At 46.3% G+C, this 15683-nt stretch overlaps 2 long non-coding RNA genes across 2 annotated transcripts; one reads left to right on the top strand and one right to left on the bottom strand.

The window, feature by feature from the left end:
* Window positions 1-361: 361 nt before the first annotated feature.
* On the bottom strand, window positions 362-3065 carry LOC120095828 (uncharacterized). Its single transcript, XR_015634193.1, has 3 exons — window positions 1973-3065; window positions 1288-1373; window positions 362-971 (listed from the first exon to the last, which is right to left on the bottom strand). It is a non-coding gene; the product is annotated as an uncharacterized LOC120095828 (long non-coding RNA).
* Window positions 3066-5117: 2052 nt separating this feature from the next.
* Window positions 5118-15070, top strand: LOC148002164 (uncharacterized). The gene is made up of 3 exons (XR_015634192.1): window positions 5118-5457; window positions 12640-12759; window positions 13550-15070. It is a non-coding gene; the product is annotated as an uncharacterized LOC148002164 (long non-coding RNA).
* Window positions 15071-15683: the final 613 nt, after the last annotated feature.

The raw sequence follows: 15683 nt of genomic DNA, 5'->3' as shown, positions 1-15683 counted from the left end.
TTATTTGCATAGGAGAGGACTTCAGGTGTTGTCCCTACATGACTGAGTGTCATGGCCCTCCTAGTGGGGCATCTTGGTCACATGTTCTGGGACAGGTAGACTCTGGCTAGGAACTGGTTCTAACACCTACCGGTCTCAATGATGAGAATTCCTGGTTTGTTTGTTTCTTTTAACTTGCTTCAACCTTGCCAGGTCTCCTGTCTGGTGGCATGGTCCACTCATACCACTGCAATCTCCATGTTTTGCACTGGTTTTGTTTTTACTTTAAAACAAAATTTAGTATTCAACACATACCTCACTGTGGGGAAGTTTAAAATTAATCTGAACAGCCATCCCAAGAGTATCTGGCACGAGGCACCAGTGTTTATAGATTCTACTTTACTTTTTCGACACTTCTGCAGTTTTTATTACATTTAAAAATATGATCTGAAGATCACGTGCATTTATGGTGTGAAAGAACACTTTAAGTTCTCCTGGACTCTGAGTCGATCGCATCACCTGCCTTCCCTAGGGGAAAAAAAAAACCAACCAGCCATAGACGAATGTCTGTGAAAATGAAAGGGCGACCCAGCTTGAAGACACGCCTCAGGATAAGTGCAGTCAGCATCCTCCAGAACAGACCCTGATTACTGGGCTTGCTTTAAGAAACTGGTACACATGATTATGGAGTGACAAGTCTGGCATCTGCCAGGCAGGCGGCTGGGAACTCAGACAAGAGCTGAGGTCGCAGTCTTGAAACTGAAACCCACAGGGTAAGAGGCAGGCTGGCGATTCGGGGTAGCTATTCCGTGTCACAATTCCACATTGAAGACCATGAACGCAGATGATCGTCAGACTTCTGAGAGATATGGTAATTCCCCTGCTGGTGCTTTTCATCCATATGAAAAACTGACATTCTTCCCAATATCTTCTATAGCTTTCCAGCCAAAACTTTAGGCTTTTAGAAGGGTACAGGGGCGTTGGTGTTGTTGCTGTAATAATTAGACATTCGATCAAACCAGATGCTCTATAAACATCTTCTAATTTGAGCAGCACCCCAGAAAGAAAACATCAGAAAAGTCTGTACAGAAATATCCCGCATACATTTGAGCCCAGTGCTTGTCTACTTCAGCGCTGGCATAGAGGAAGTAGAGGTGATGTCATGCAAGGGTGTGGTCCCTGCAGTGGGCAGGTCAGGGCATAGGGATTGGTGGGCTGAGGGGGCTAAAACACAGACTCCAGGTAGCAAAGGAAAGAAGGGAAGTGAAAAGGGTCAAAATTAGAGAGCAAGAAGAAGATGATTCCGACCTGGTCTATGGAGTCCAGAGGGATTCACACAGCTGGAATACAGCCTCTGGAGCAGGGCTCTTCAGGACAGGATGGGAGAAATGAGCCTTTACAAGAAAAAAGATTAGAAGTTTGGAAGGTCAACGCCTCCATGTCTTCAGTGTAAGGAGGACAATGGCAGCTACGACGATGGGATGTCAGTATTTAGTGTTTCCAGACATAGTTATTGAGCTTCCAAAGTGTGTGCTGAATAGCATAACAACTTAACCGTCATCTAACAGAGATTAAGAGGAAGTGAGTTGCTCCTTGATGCCCAAGAACCCCAGGGGAGAGCTATCTACAATCCAGGGAGACAAGAGAGAGTCAAAGAAAACTCTTGTAAGAAATTGAGGGAGTTGGGGTTATTGTGGAACTAGAGCTCAGTCAGTCTTCTCCCTGGACCCTCAAATGATTTCCCCTTATAAGAACACTGGCTACTTTACATGTGATCCTTCCTGATTATCTCATTTTACCGTGATCCTCTCTTTGGAGTCTTCTCTCTGAGGGAAGTCATACTCTCAGGTATTATTACATCTTAGGTCTTCAATGTGTAAGTTTGGGGGATGATATAATTCTGCCTACAGCTGTACCTCAGACCAAAAATGTCTCAATTTTAAGCCTAGGCAGGTTTCTAAAAAGTCGGCTGAGTTTTAGCGAAGCCTCCTACCTGTTCCAGAAACTTCACAAAACATCCTGTGGGGATGGATCCCTAGAGAGTGATGCTGAGACGACTTGCCTGCTGTAGCCTTGGGGAAATTGGATGTGTCTTGACTCAGGGGATGCGATCAGTTAGCATCTTCCTGAAATGTTGATACCACGAATGTGGTGGTTTGAATGAGAATGGCCCACGAGTTTGAGTACTTGGCTACTTGGCTCCCCATTTGTTGGACCAGATAGGTAGAATTAGGAGGTGTGGCCTCGTTGGAGAAGGTGAGCCCTTGGGAGTGGGTGTGCCCCACATCATTTCCTGGTAGCGCTCTGCCTCCTATTTGTAGATAAGGATGTAAGCTGGTGGCAACTGCTTCAGTCACATCTGCCTGTTGCCACGCTCCCTGTCATGATGGCTGTGACCTCCAACCTTCTAGAACTGTGAGTCCCAGGAACTTCTATAAGTTGCCTTGGTCATAGGGTCTCTTCACAACAACAGATAGCAGAGAAATTCTATGTTGTTTGAAGTGTTGTCATCTCAACGTACTTAGCAAACAAAGACACCAAGAACAACTGAATCCTTCCCTGGAGCCCTTGGGCTACTGCTCAAAAGAGGTTTAGTGACTTTATTTTTGTGACATATTTTTCCATCATAAATTTATCATCAGCACCGTGTGATATGAGGCTGTTGTACCTTGGAGATGTTTCTGAGATTTGTTTCCTGGTGAATGGTGGTTGTGGATTTTCCTTCCTGTAAGACCAGGGGCATCGAACAGCCACATTGGATGATGGAAAGGGTTCAAATTTTAACAAGCACCATTGGACTCAAAGAATACTCCAAGATGTCTGATGAGGGTGGAGGACGGGGGGAATCTGCAGTCTTTGGGGGTGTGGGGGATGGAGTAGGAGGTGAACGCTGAATATTTCACGGGCCAGGGTGATATATTTAGTTACAGAATGTGAAATGACGAGTTCTCTTCCAGGAAACATTAGTCAAGGTTTTAGAAGTTGGGTGGCGGTTTTATGCAGCTGAAGAAGAGAGCTTAATGAACCGGGATGAGGGCATCAGGAGAGCTTCCCAGCAGAAGTAAATCTCTCAGGACCAGGAGGTTCTAGTGGAAGTTCACCCAGAGGAAAGTTACATCTTAAATGGTACTCAACGCCTGGTGTGTCAGAACGGACTGTTCTCTTGGAGAAGACACGTGTACCCATTCTTTTCCTGGCATCGCAGGAGACCACGTGTGCCTACCATGTGAATCCCACTTCTTGTCTTTACAGAGTCCCACTTCCTGCCCTCAAGCCCCACCCCGGGCCACATGGGTCAACTTCACAGAACAACAGATGCTTGTAGCATATTGTGTGTGCATTTTCCTCTAGTGTCACTCTCTGTCTTACGAACATTCCTTTGATCTCGCAAAGGCTTGTTAAATCCCAACTCCTTTGCAAAGGTCCCCTTGATCCTCCTAGAAGGTCCCCTTGATCCTCCTGGTTGAAATGCTTTTCTCTGCATGGTCTGGAGACCTTATAGGACTTTATAGTCACAGTCAGGTGCAACCTGACACGCCATCTACTGGGATTTTTTCTGGGCTTGTTCTGTCTCTATCAGGATTCTAACAGATTATTTAATTTCACAAAGATATAGGCCTGGGCTTTCATTTTCTTTGAAACCTTGCCTGTGGAACAATTCTTGTTCATAGATCATGCCCATTAAGCACCCACTGAATGACACAGAATTGCTGTCTGTTAGATGGTGTTGAAAGGGTAGGAGAAAATGACTCCCTTTCTGTGAGAACACCCTTTATTGTGAAGCAAGGCCTGGGTTTCACACAGCATGGGGCTCTGGGAGGTGTGTGTGTGTGTGTGTGGGCTCATCTGGAAATGGAGATGGGGTGAGTTTGGTGCTAGGGCTGTAGAATTCTAAGGGCATGAGGTTTTAGACCAGTGTTTGCTCACTGTCTTGTTAAGACTTTTTAGTGCGCCTTGATAGTCGTCTCGCCAGTGAGACGGGAGAGGGTCATTTTAACGACGTAGTTAAAGTCAATTTTCCTTTAATAGTAAGCCTCAAAGTGGTCTTCCAACTCTTTGTCATCTGTAAGTTGCTCAAACCCTGCAAACTTGGTGAGCTGAGGGTGTTTCTTCACCTCTAGAATCTGATTGTGAGGCGACATCTTTTTTGCCTTTAATTTTGTGTGCGCGCAAGCACATGGGTGTGTGAGGGGAGTTTGTATGCATGTAATATGTGCTGGCAAGCGTGTGGAGGCCTGGGGGGGGGCTCCATCCATTTTTTTATTTTTTGGAGACACAGTCTGTCTTAGTTAGGGTTTTACTGCTGTGAACAGACACCATGACCAAGGCAAGTCTCGTAAAGGGCATTTAACTGGGGCTGGCTTACAGGCTCAGAGGTTCAGTCCAGTATCATCAAGGCAGGAGCATGGCAGCATCCAGGCAGGCATGGTGCAGGAGGAGCTGAGAGTTCTGTATCTTCATCTGAGGGCTGCTAGCAGAATATTCACTTCCAGGCAGCTTGGATGAGGGTCTTAAAGCCTACACCCACAGTGACACACCTACAAGTGATACTCCAACAAGGCCACACCCACCCAACAAGACCACACCCACCCAACAAGGCCACACCCACCCCAACAAAGCCACCCCAACAAGGCCACACCCACTCCAACAAGGCCACACCTTCTAATCGTGCCACTCCCTGGGCCAAGTGTATTCAAACCATCACAGGGTCTCTCATTGGTTTAGAGTTCACCCAAATAAACCAAGCTGGCCAGTGAATTCCAGGGATGCTCCTGCCTCTTTCTTCTCAGTTCTGGGATAAAAATCATGTGCTAAAAATGCCCAACTTTTTCTTTCGGTTCTGGGGGTGAATTAAGTCCTCACGCTTGTCTGGCGAGCACTTTGCTGGCAGAGCCCTGTTTCTAGCCTGACTTTGGCTGGGTTTTTCTTCCTGGTTTTAGAGCTGGCGGCTGTGGTGAGGTGTAGTGGGAAGAGTTCAGAAATTAAATCAGAAACTAAGTCCATGCCTACCCCCAGCGACCCGTGGTTTTATTGAAAAAATAGTGGAACTTGAAGTTAATTTCTCTAGCTTCATTTCATGTTTAAAATGCGACAGTAACCCTTTCAGGAAAGTTAACCCTTTCAGGAAGATCTTGGTCGTAGTCTCACGTGACCAACGGCCTTTAGTCAGTTTCCTTTATAGTTCTTGAACAGCTGTTTGGGCTTAGGGTTGAGACTGCAAGACGCTTTCTGTCTTTGAGTCGCTCAAAAGCCAAGCCGGGTAACTTTTCATACCGCGTCTGCCCTCTAGTGGCTGACAGAGGGATTGGACAACTGTCTCCCTGTGGAAACAGGTCCTTGCAGAGAGAGAGAGGAAGCCGACTGGGGGTTAGTTGAGCAAAATACTCAATAGCCTTGTCTGCAGCCACCTCCTCTGTGGACAGCTGCTCAAATTCCTCTAACCTGCTCCCTGTGCCAGGCATAGTAGAAGGCTCAGAGGTAAGAAAGCCTGGTCCTGTCATCTGTCATCAGATTTACCTAGCCTCGCTGTCCTAACCGCGAGTATTTCGTTTGAGAGCTGTGAAGATTATATGAACTAATTCACATAAAGCAGTGTGACTTGGAGCTGGTACCTTCAAGCATGAAGTGAACCTTTCGAATCCCCTCTCACCGTTATTCACGTGTGAATACTTGTGGATAGGTTGGGGCTGAGAATATATATTGATCCTTATTCAGATTACCTTTGAAGTGTCTCCAAGCAGCAGAATGTTCCCTTTAAAGGAGAATGGTTGCCTCGGATCGATGTGCAATTGTAGGTTTTGATAAGTGGGCTCATCAAGTTTTTCTCTCTTCTTTCTCTTCAGATGTATGAGTCTGCTTGTTCCTTCTCAGTTAGAGGTTGTCTCTCTCTCTCTCTCTCTCTCTCTCTCTCTCTCTCTCTCTCTCTCTCTCTCTCTCTGTGTGTGTGTGTATGTATGTGTGTGTGCCCCTCCCTCTCTTCCCTCCCTCCTTTTCTCATTGGAGTTTGGGTTATTTGAGAAAATCTCTGTAGCCCAGGCTATCAAGGAACTCAACATATACCCCAGGATAGCCTTAAACATGTGGTGATCCTCCTGTCTAAGCATCCCAGGTACTAGGATTAAGGGTATCACAGGCATGAACCATTCTAGCCTGGTCATCACAGGACATATTTGAATAGAATTTCCTGGGATCCACTTCCGAGGTGAAGGGCTGTATGGGCTGTCTTTCTGGGCAAGCACACAACTGAAATCAGTCTTCTTCCAGAGGCGAGCATGGGGTATACTCACTGGCTAACATTGCCACATCTTCCTGCAGGTCATATCCTATACTCAAGGGCTGAGAGTCACAGCGCTTTCTCTGAGCTCTGCCAGAAAGAGGACTGTTAAAGTAAGAAAGGCAGAAACTGGTACCCGCCCCCCAGTGGATGTTGCACTGTTATCAGAAGCGTTAAGGATTTGAGGAGATAGATCTTGAGACGGCACAGATCTCAAGGTGATCGAGCGCTGTCACCTGCTGGGGCCGGCTCGCACAGAGGCTCCCATACAGGAGCCCGAGGTTCCTCTCTCCTCCATACCATGTTGCAGCAGAGAGCTAGAGGAACAAAACGAGAGAGTTCTGAATCTACGTGTGGCACAGTTGGGGCGGGGTGGGGTCTTCCAGCTAGAAGGAACAAATAAGTATCTGGCAAGTTTGAAAGCCTTGAGGAGGCTGCTGTATGGTGCACATTCGTGAATGGGAGGTGAGAGGAGGTGAAGGAGAGAGAGGGAGGAGGGGGAGAGAGAGGGGGGAGATGCAGAGGGAGGGGAAGGGAGGAGGGGGAGGGAGGGGGGAAGGGGGAGGGAGAGGGAGGAAAGGAGAGAGGGAGGGAGAGGGAGAAGAGCTATCTATCTGGGTTGTAGAGGCCACTTCTCGTTGTGAAAGTGCTCATGAGTGAGACAAATAAGACCTGAGTAGATGAGAGGGAGGGAGGGAGGGAGGGAGGGAGGGAGAGAGAGAGAGAGAGAGAGAGAGAGAGAGAGAGAGAGAGAGAGGGAGGCACTCACACAGCTTCTGGTTTAAACCAAGCTTGGAGGAGAGAAGGTGAGGAGGCAGGTATATTAAATAGGAATTCTAGACTTCTCCAAGCAAGACACACCCAAGGGTGAAGCTGGTAGTTGCTATATCTTGAATCAAGAGCGTCTCCCAAAGAGCTAGGTGCTAAGGGACAAGTCACAGCCTGTGGTCCTACATGGAGTAGTTGAAGCCTTAAGGGGAAGAACACAATTAGAAGTTCAGTCTTTGAGGCCTGCACGCGGTGGTTTGAATAAGGTGCCTCCCACAGTTTTAGGCATTTGAATGCTTGTTTCCCAGTTGGTGGCACTGGTTGTCGAGGCTTGGAGGGCATGCCTGGTTGGAGGAAATGTGTCACTGGTGGCAGGCTTAGAGTGCTTAAGGACACAAATCATTTCTAGTCCGCTCTCTGCTTCTTGATTGCACGGCTCAGGGCATGTGAGCTCTTAGCTTTCTGCTTCGGTTGTCACACTTTGGATCCACCATTATAGACTCAAACCCAGAACTGTAAGCCCAAGTAAACTCTCCGCTAAATTGCCTTGGTTTTATCACAATAATAGAAAAGTAACCGAAACAGGCTGTGATGGTCCTGTGATGGTCTCACTGTAGATGGTTGGGCAAGAAAGGAAGGTGTTGCTAGGCAACAGTATACTCGAATCATTTGAGGCTATACATGCTTGTTAATTAATTAATTAATTAACTAACCACTGACACAATCTCCTGTATCCCAGACTACTGTAGTCAAGGATGACCTTGAAATTCTGATTATCTTACTACCATATCCTGAGTTCTCTTGAGCATGCCATCAACCCTTAGCGTATGTGGTGCTGGGGGATGGTACCCCTTTCCTGTGCATGCTAGGCAGGCACTCTACTGATCGAGCTACCTCTTTCTCCTACTTGATTAACATTATCATTTCGTAAGTCTCGTTTTTATATCATCAGCATCGTTGTGGTCATCAAATATCCACAGCTCGCTAACTCTAACATTCATCTCAGCGTCAATTCTTCCAACTTTCATTCCTATTCCCACCACTCTTATAAATTCCGTGATGACAGCTGCATACTTATTTTATAAAACTGATTTATTTAAATCTTAGTTTGCGAGTGTTTGCGCGCATGTGTCTGTGTACTGCATGCATGCATGCCGCACCTTTGGAGGCCAGATAAGGGTGCTGGGAGCCCTGGAATTGGAGTGACAGATGGTCGGTTGTGAGCTGCCATGTGAGTGCTGGGAACTGATCCCAGGTCCTCTGGAGGAGCAGCCAGTGCTCTAACCACTGAGCCATCTCTCCAGCCACAGGTGTATTTTTAAATCCTCATTATCTTCGTGCTCAGACTTCCATGGACCTTCGATATCTCCTTCCTATAAGCTAGGTTTGCCGCCTGTGCTTTATAACATGCCTGTGGATTACAGGTTCAACTGGAGATACTTATTAAATGGGGCCATGTACCATCTCCATGTTCATCTTTGAAGATACAGTGGTGAGAAGGTTGGCTATGCTGACTGCCTTCACAGAACTCTCACTGTAATGGAGTTGTATAGCACTGACCTTCCATGAACGCTTACAGTGCAGGTGACAAATGAAACGAGAAGGTGCCCCCTTTGTCCATATTTTCCAGGGCTCAACCCTAGAACCTCCTTTCTTTGCTCTAAATGTATCCTCAGGAGCACAGTCCACCTCTTGGATTCCATGAACTACTCCTCAAAGTTGCCCCCGAGCCAAATTTCTCCAATTACATCTAACCAACATCTACTTGACCTGCCTTGGTGGGAAATTCAAAACCACCCTCGGAGTTAACAGAGCAGAAATAAAAGCAATCACCATGGCCGTTCAACGGCCACACACATGCTCACTCTGACTCCCCACCTCTGTCTGGTCCATCAGCATCCATGGCAGCAGCCTTGAGCCAGCTGCCTACTTGGGCAAAAGAACTCGAGCTTGGACCTTCTGGTCAACCTCACACCAGCCATTTTTGATTTGCCCATCACTATCTCTGTCCCTTTCTTCTCTTCAGTGTCTCTTGATGTGCTCTAGTAATCTCTGTTCCTACTGGAAATGGCCCCACTGACCATTAAGAACCATTAACCCTCACTAGACTTTTATTATGCACCAGGTGATATAGTTAAATGTGCTTCCTCATTTTATCCTCAGAACAACACTGGGGTTCAAGTTTAGCCACTTCCCTCAAGCACTAGGGCCACAGCACTGGTCTCATTTTACAGGTAAGGAAGGCAAAGTGCAGAAAAGCTAAGGATTTTGCCAACGACACAGATGTCAAAGGAATGAATGCATAATAGGGGCCTGTGTTAGTGTAGTGGTTTGAATAGGTTTGGCCCCCATAGACTCAGATTTGAATGCTTGGCTAGAGGGAGTGGCACTATTAGGGGGTGTGGCCTTGTTGGGGTGGGTGTGGCCTTGTTGAAGGAAGTGCATCATTGTGGGGGTGGGCTTTGGGGTCTTAAACACTCAAGCTCCAGCCAGTGTGGTACACGGTCTTGTTCTGCTGCCTTCTGATCAAGATGTAGAACTCCTAGCTCCTTCTCTAGCACTGCCACGTCTGCCTGGACTCTGCCATGTTTCCCAGCCTGAGGAGAGCGGGCTAAATCTCTGAACTGTAAGCCAGCCCCAATTAAGTGTTTTCCTTTATTAGAGTTGCTGTGGTCATGGTGTCTCTCCACAGTGACAACACCCAAATGAAGACAGTTGGTAAGCTGAGGCAGCCTTCACAGTTCCTCTGGGGTTCTACAGTAACCTTCAACCTTGTCCTGCCTATGTTTTATACACAGAGTAACATAGTTTTCTGTTGTTGTTTCCTTTGCCTTGGAGACAGGATCTTAGCCTGAAGTCCAGGCTGAAATTGAACTCCCCATGCTGCCCAGACTTCCCTCAAACGCATGGCAAACTCCTGTGGGCCTCCAGAGCGACTTGGACTATTGCAGTGAACTTCTGTCCCCAACTTTAAAACCTTTCTTTATTTTCTTTGTTTGCTAAAGTGATTTTCTTAGGTTAACAGATAGCATAATGGTTTTAATCCTGGCAGCATCCCACCTGTGTGTGTGTGTGTGTGTGTGTGTGTATGTATGTGTCTGTGCCTGTGTGTCTATGTGTGTTTCTCTGTGTGTGTCTATGTTTGCATGTCTCTGTGAGTTTCTATGAGTGTGTGTGTCTATGTGTGTCTGTGTTTGCATGTGTCTGTGTGTATGTCTCTGTGTATGTGTCTGCGTGTGTCTATGTGTGTTTCTCTGTGTGTGTCTATGTTTGTATGTCTCTGTGTGTTTCTATGAGCGTGTGTGTGTGTGTGTGTGTGTGTGTGTATCCGTGTATTTGTGGGTATATATATGTGTGCATGTGTGTCTGTGTATGTGTCTGTGTTTCTCTGCGTGTGTGTCTGTGTGTATGTATGTATCCGTGTATTTGTGTGTGTGTATGTGTGCATGTGTGTCTGTGTGTGTCATTGTATTTTATTCTCCTCCCTTCTCTTCTCCCACTGTGTCGTCTTGTGTTCCACACCCCATCTGTTTTCCTTCCTTCCCTGGTTGGTTCCCAGTTCCGCTCTCTCAACATGCATTCCATCACCCTTCCTAGCGCTACCTTCTTTCTCTTTCATGATTCCTCTCTGTCTCTTCACCCCTGACCCCCGAGCCCCGCCTCTAATGTAGGCTATGTGTGTAAGGGGAGGCTGGAGTGTGCCTTATTTCGTTTAGCACAGTACCTTTCAGTTGCTTCTATTTTCCTGCAAGTGTCACGATTCCATTCTTCCTCAAGAAGGCATTTCTATTTAAAGTTGTTCCTGGCTGCCCCTCGGAAAAATTCCAAAGCCCAATGAAGCCTTCAGGATCATTCTCCACAGTCTTCAGTCTTCTTTGTTTGCCTTTTAGGGCTTTCTGGTTCCCTACCCCTTATCTTCATACAGCTTCTAAATACTTAACCTTTTAAAAACGTTTTTTATTTTCTTCTAAAAGGAAATCATATTATGGACAATTTTTCTTGGCTTAATATCTCCTCTCTAAGGCCACAAATTATTTAAAACACACCTTTTCCTTTTCACATTTATAATTGAGAAATAGTCATTTTGTATATTGTGATGCAAGACGTGTTGTTTTGATATATATGGATATTATAAAATGATTGAATCGTGTGAAGGAACATTCCTAGCACCTCATACTTCTTTTGTGGGGAAAGCATTTGAAATCTCTCAGCAGTTTTCAAATACGCAATACATCATTATTCATCACTGTGGTGTGCTGTGCAATCAGTCCCCACCCCCAACCTTCCTTTCTAATCAAACCTTTGCACCACTTCACCAGCATCCCTATGCCTCCACCCCACCGGAAGCTCCTGGAACCACCATCTATCCCCTCTGCCTAAATGAGTCCATTGTTTTTAAAAATTCCATGTATGACTTATCAATATTGTGTGGTACTTGCTTTTCTGTCCCTGTCAGAATCAGGCTAACTTTATAAAGAAGAGAAGATTATTTAGTTTATGGGTTTAGGGTTTGTGTGTCCAAAGAGCATGGTACAAGCTTTGGCCAAATCCCATGGTAGACTGGGATGATATGCCAAGCCAGGGAGACTGGATAGGGATAAGGGCAGGCGTGTAGTCCAAGGCTCTTGAGACTAACCATAGTCTCATGAGAAGAAATACGTCGCTTCCTTCTGAAGCCATACCCACACTAATCTGAGGGCCAAGCACCGGGCCCTACGTGGTAGAGACCCCTCCCCTTCTGATTGCCGCCACATTGGGCATCGTACTTCCAACGAATGAATGCCCAAGTCACAGGTGAACCACGGCACGTGGCAAAGGAGCCCTTGCAGATACGTTAGTGAGTGAGACTGGGATTCGGGCTTGGATTATGCAGGTGGTCCTAATGTAGCCTGAGTCTCTACTGAGCGTGGGCATTCAGAATCAGAGAAGACAGTGAGACAATGGAAACCCCCAGAAGCTGGAAGGGCTAAGAAAACATGGTCTTTCCTGGAGCTTCCAAAGGGACACAGTTCCGAAGACATCTTGAGTCAATCATGTTGGGGGTGTCTTAAAGGCAGATATTTCGTGGGCTCAGCTGGACCCACAGTGGCAGATGAACAGGAGAGGAACCTTCACTCAGACCTTTACGGATGTGACCCCATACGGTCCCGTGAGGTGCAGATGCCACACTGGCCACTAGATGTCAGGCTTTACCCCCCCACTCCTATCTTCCCCACCCGTCCCGAATTTTAGAATGGTTGTTTTCATATGCATTATCCCAACGAGCCTCACATTTACAGATGAGGAAATGGAGGCCCTGACACCATCTCAGTCACCAGTGGGGCTGGGGCAACAGTGGGTGGGGACATTCCAGTTAGCCATGCTGTGTTGCCTTAATCGAGTTGGGCGCCTTGCATCTAGGCTGCGTCTGCGGATGTTTAACATACGAGCACAGACGAGGAAACACGCGGCCCTAAGAACAGAACCAAGAGAAAACCTAGGTCCTTTGCAAAGAAATCTTACTACAACATTGTCATCCATCTTTATTTTTAGTCCCATTTTCATGAAAGGGTAGGGCAAATTTTTTTTTAAAGAGTTAAAATTTTTAAAGACTTTTAAATTTCTCAAATGGTATTTAGATAGAAGCAAAGGCTTAGTATCGAACCTGTCAGAAGACACTCGTGTGCAGGGGAACCAGAGCTGCCCATGATAGAAGAGAGACCAGAAAGTGCAAGGCCTTCTGGGAACTGAGGCCCAAGGTTAGTCCGTCCAAAACCAACATGGCATCAGTGGGTGGGTGGTGGTTGGGGTATGGATGGAGTGTGTGTGTCAAAGGGAGAGAGCTGGGGAAGATGGACAAGGAAACGTCTGGCTTTTTGGCTCCTAAAAATACAACTGTTAGGGACTTTGTGTGTTGACAGTTTCCCTAAGATTCTGACTGAAGACCTCCACTACCATTAATGAGCAAACACTCTCAGGCTAGGCTCAACCCCAGGCTGACAGGCAACAGTGGTACGCTGGGTAAAATTCCCGCCACTTCATCAACGTAAATAGACCTATTAGACTTCTCTCAAGACACTTTACTGAAAAGATGTTGAAGGTTCTTATGAAGGGAAAAAAATCATAAAATGATAGCTCAAAGGTTACTCAGGAAAGGTCTGGATTGAGTTTTCCCTTACCTTGCTCATCTTTTAACTTGCTAAAATCCAATATGATTAACACAAAATCAGTCTCTCTCTCTCTCTCTCTCTCTCTCTCTCTCTCTCTCTCTCTCTCTGTGTGTGTGTGTGTGTGTGTGTACATTTATATGCTACTACTACTACTACACACACGTATATATGTGTATATATATGTATATATATGTATATATATGTATATATAAAGCATTTTTTGAATCCACTATATGACTGTGTGTCACAGGACCCCATAAAGGTCTGCTAAATGCCCTGTGTAATCCTCACCACTGTATCGAACGAGGCATCTTACAGGTATAGGTGTCTGCTGCTGAGCGGCTTACAGGACTTATAGGTCTTTTTTTTTTTTTTTTAGCTGGGGACCGAACCCAGGGCTTTGCGCTTCCTAGGTAAGCGCTCTACCACTGAGCTAAATCCCCAGCCCCTATAGGTCTTATACAGGAGCTGCTGTTTAAACCTCTGCAGTTCTCCTCAGACTTGGAAGACTGTTAGGAAGCGTGAGCCGAAGACAGGATCAGCAACACATTAAGCTATCAAGGATGGATACTCTTTGACCTGCGCAGAATTAGCCTCTGACACCAGAGAAGTTTAAAGACAGTCAGTGTCAGGGTAAGCCAGGGACCACAGCACTAACTGGAGGAGATCAGAACTACAATGCCATCACAATAACCCAAACCAGAAGGAAGGACCGTTCTCCTCGTCTAGAATTCTGCTTCCCCACCGGAGTTGGGAAACCCATGCATCCAGCTTATTTGGCTTCTAAGGCAAGGCCTGGACAAGGTCCTGGAAGTCTCTTATAATTCCTTAGCACCGTGTCTCAAGCTACACCCATCTCCTCTCTCCATAAGAACCGGTGTCTTTAAGGGAAGAAGACCACTTCTTCCTCCAGGAGGCATAGCCACATCCCTAGCCCTCAGGACGAACATCTACAATCAAGGCATTGTTCTGTGCTGTAAGGAGTAGAGGTTTAAAGGAGATCACCACCTTGCTCCGTTCAAAACAGTTATCTGTTCTCTCCAACTCCCTTGAGGTCTCAGGTGTTCACAGCTCAAGTCTGCATCCTTGCATATTCTCGTATCCGGTTACTATTATGTTTATTTGGTTAATTATTTACATCTTGAGGACGAGCATCGAGCTGACCTGTGCTATAAGCAGTGAGTGGGACCTGGGCTGCCCTTGCTTGGATTTTTCCCTTTTGATACCCAAGGGAGGACACCCTGTATTTATGTCGATTTCCTTTTGAGTTATAACACCTAACTGTGAAGATAACAACTTCCCCATTGAAGTGGGCATTCCACAAAGCCAAGGCCCTAAAATACACCACCAGGAGGTTTGTTGAAAGTGGAGAAGGAAGAGGTGGACACATAGCCCAGCATGTGATCTGTGGGTGGGGACAGATCACTGCCCAGGAGCAGTCTTTGGAATTGCATGTGAAGGCTACTCAGAGTTGCTCTTGGTCTCCCCAATGATGTCCAACTCAGCACCACAACCTGGACGTCCAGATTCTCCCGGAATGCTTGGTGTTACTCCTTCGTACGGTTCCTGGGATTCAGTTATGAGCACCCATCTCTCAGAACTACGAGCAAGTACTCAGGATGCTGAGACTTCTACTGCAGTTCTGGAGACAGAGGCGCAGGGAAGTAAAAAGCGCCTTCAGTTCTTCTGCTGAGGATGCCAAATGGTACACGTCTCGCCTCTCCTTTGCTTCCCCAAGGCTTTTGGCAAAGCTGACGAGGGGCGGAGAAGCAGAGACTTGGGGCTTCTGAAAGCGAAGTGGATTTTTGAATGCTAAAAAACCAAAAATGGATAATTTCCAGTTCTAAAGAACTGCCTCTGAGGGTAATTGAGGCAATAAAAACTCACTTTTTGAACCTGGCAAGCGATGTTTCATTGACTTAATTGAGTTTTCAACTCAACAAAATTGCTTTTCAGGGGACAGCTGCTTTTTTTGTTTTTGTTTTGTTTTTAACTTAGTTTTTCTTCTAAAGCATCCAGACTTCCTCACATAAAGGAACCTCCTACTGTAGATTTTTCTGTAAGTGTAGATAGCTCTCAAAGCCCCATATTTATACTTCAGTTCTTGTACTTAAGCTAGGTAGACTCGTATTTATAGTTTCATTCAGCCAAAGACAACTGGCCAACTCTTCAAAACTTAGGAATAACGAAACACCAACAATCGCCAAGGGGCAGGCGCAAGAAACAGATTTAGAGGCAGCTCAGGCTGCCGCTGGTCTTGAGGGTCACGTCCTATAATGGGCTAGGGTTGTTTCCTGGGCAAGACCTGCTCGGTGTCCACCGTGTTAATCTTTTTTTTTTTTTTTTTGGTTCTTTTTTTTTCGGAGCTGGGGACCGAACCCAGGGCCTTGCGCTTCCTAGGTAAGCGCTCTACCACTGAGCTAAATCCCCAGCCCCCCACCGTGTTAATCTTACAGGGTGCTTGGGCACCTTACCATGTTGTAATCTTACCAAGGCGTAGCGAGCTTCCAGGG

Source organism: Rattus norvegicus, chromosome 12 (assembly GCF_021556685.1).
Source record: "Rattus norvegicus strain SHRSP/BbbUtx chromosome 12, alternate assembly SHRSP_T2T, whole genome shotgun sequence".
Classification (NCBI taxonomy): domain Eukaryota; kingdom Metazoa; phylum Chordata; class Mammalia; order Rodentia; family Muridae; genus Rattus; species Rattus norvegicus.
Note: the sequence above shows the minus strand (reverse complement) of the source record. Positions and strands in the feature narration are given on the sequence as shown.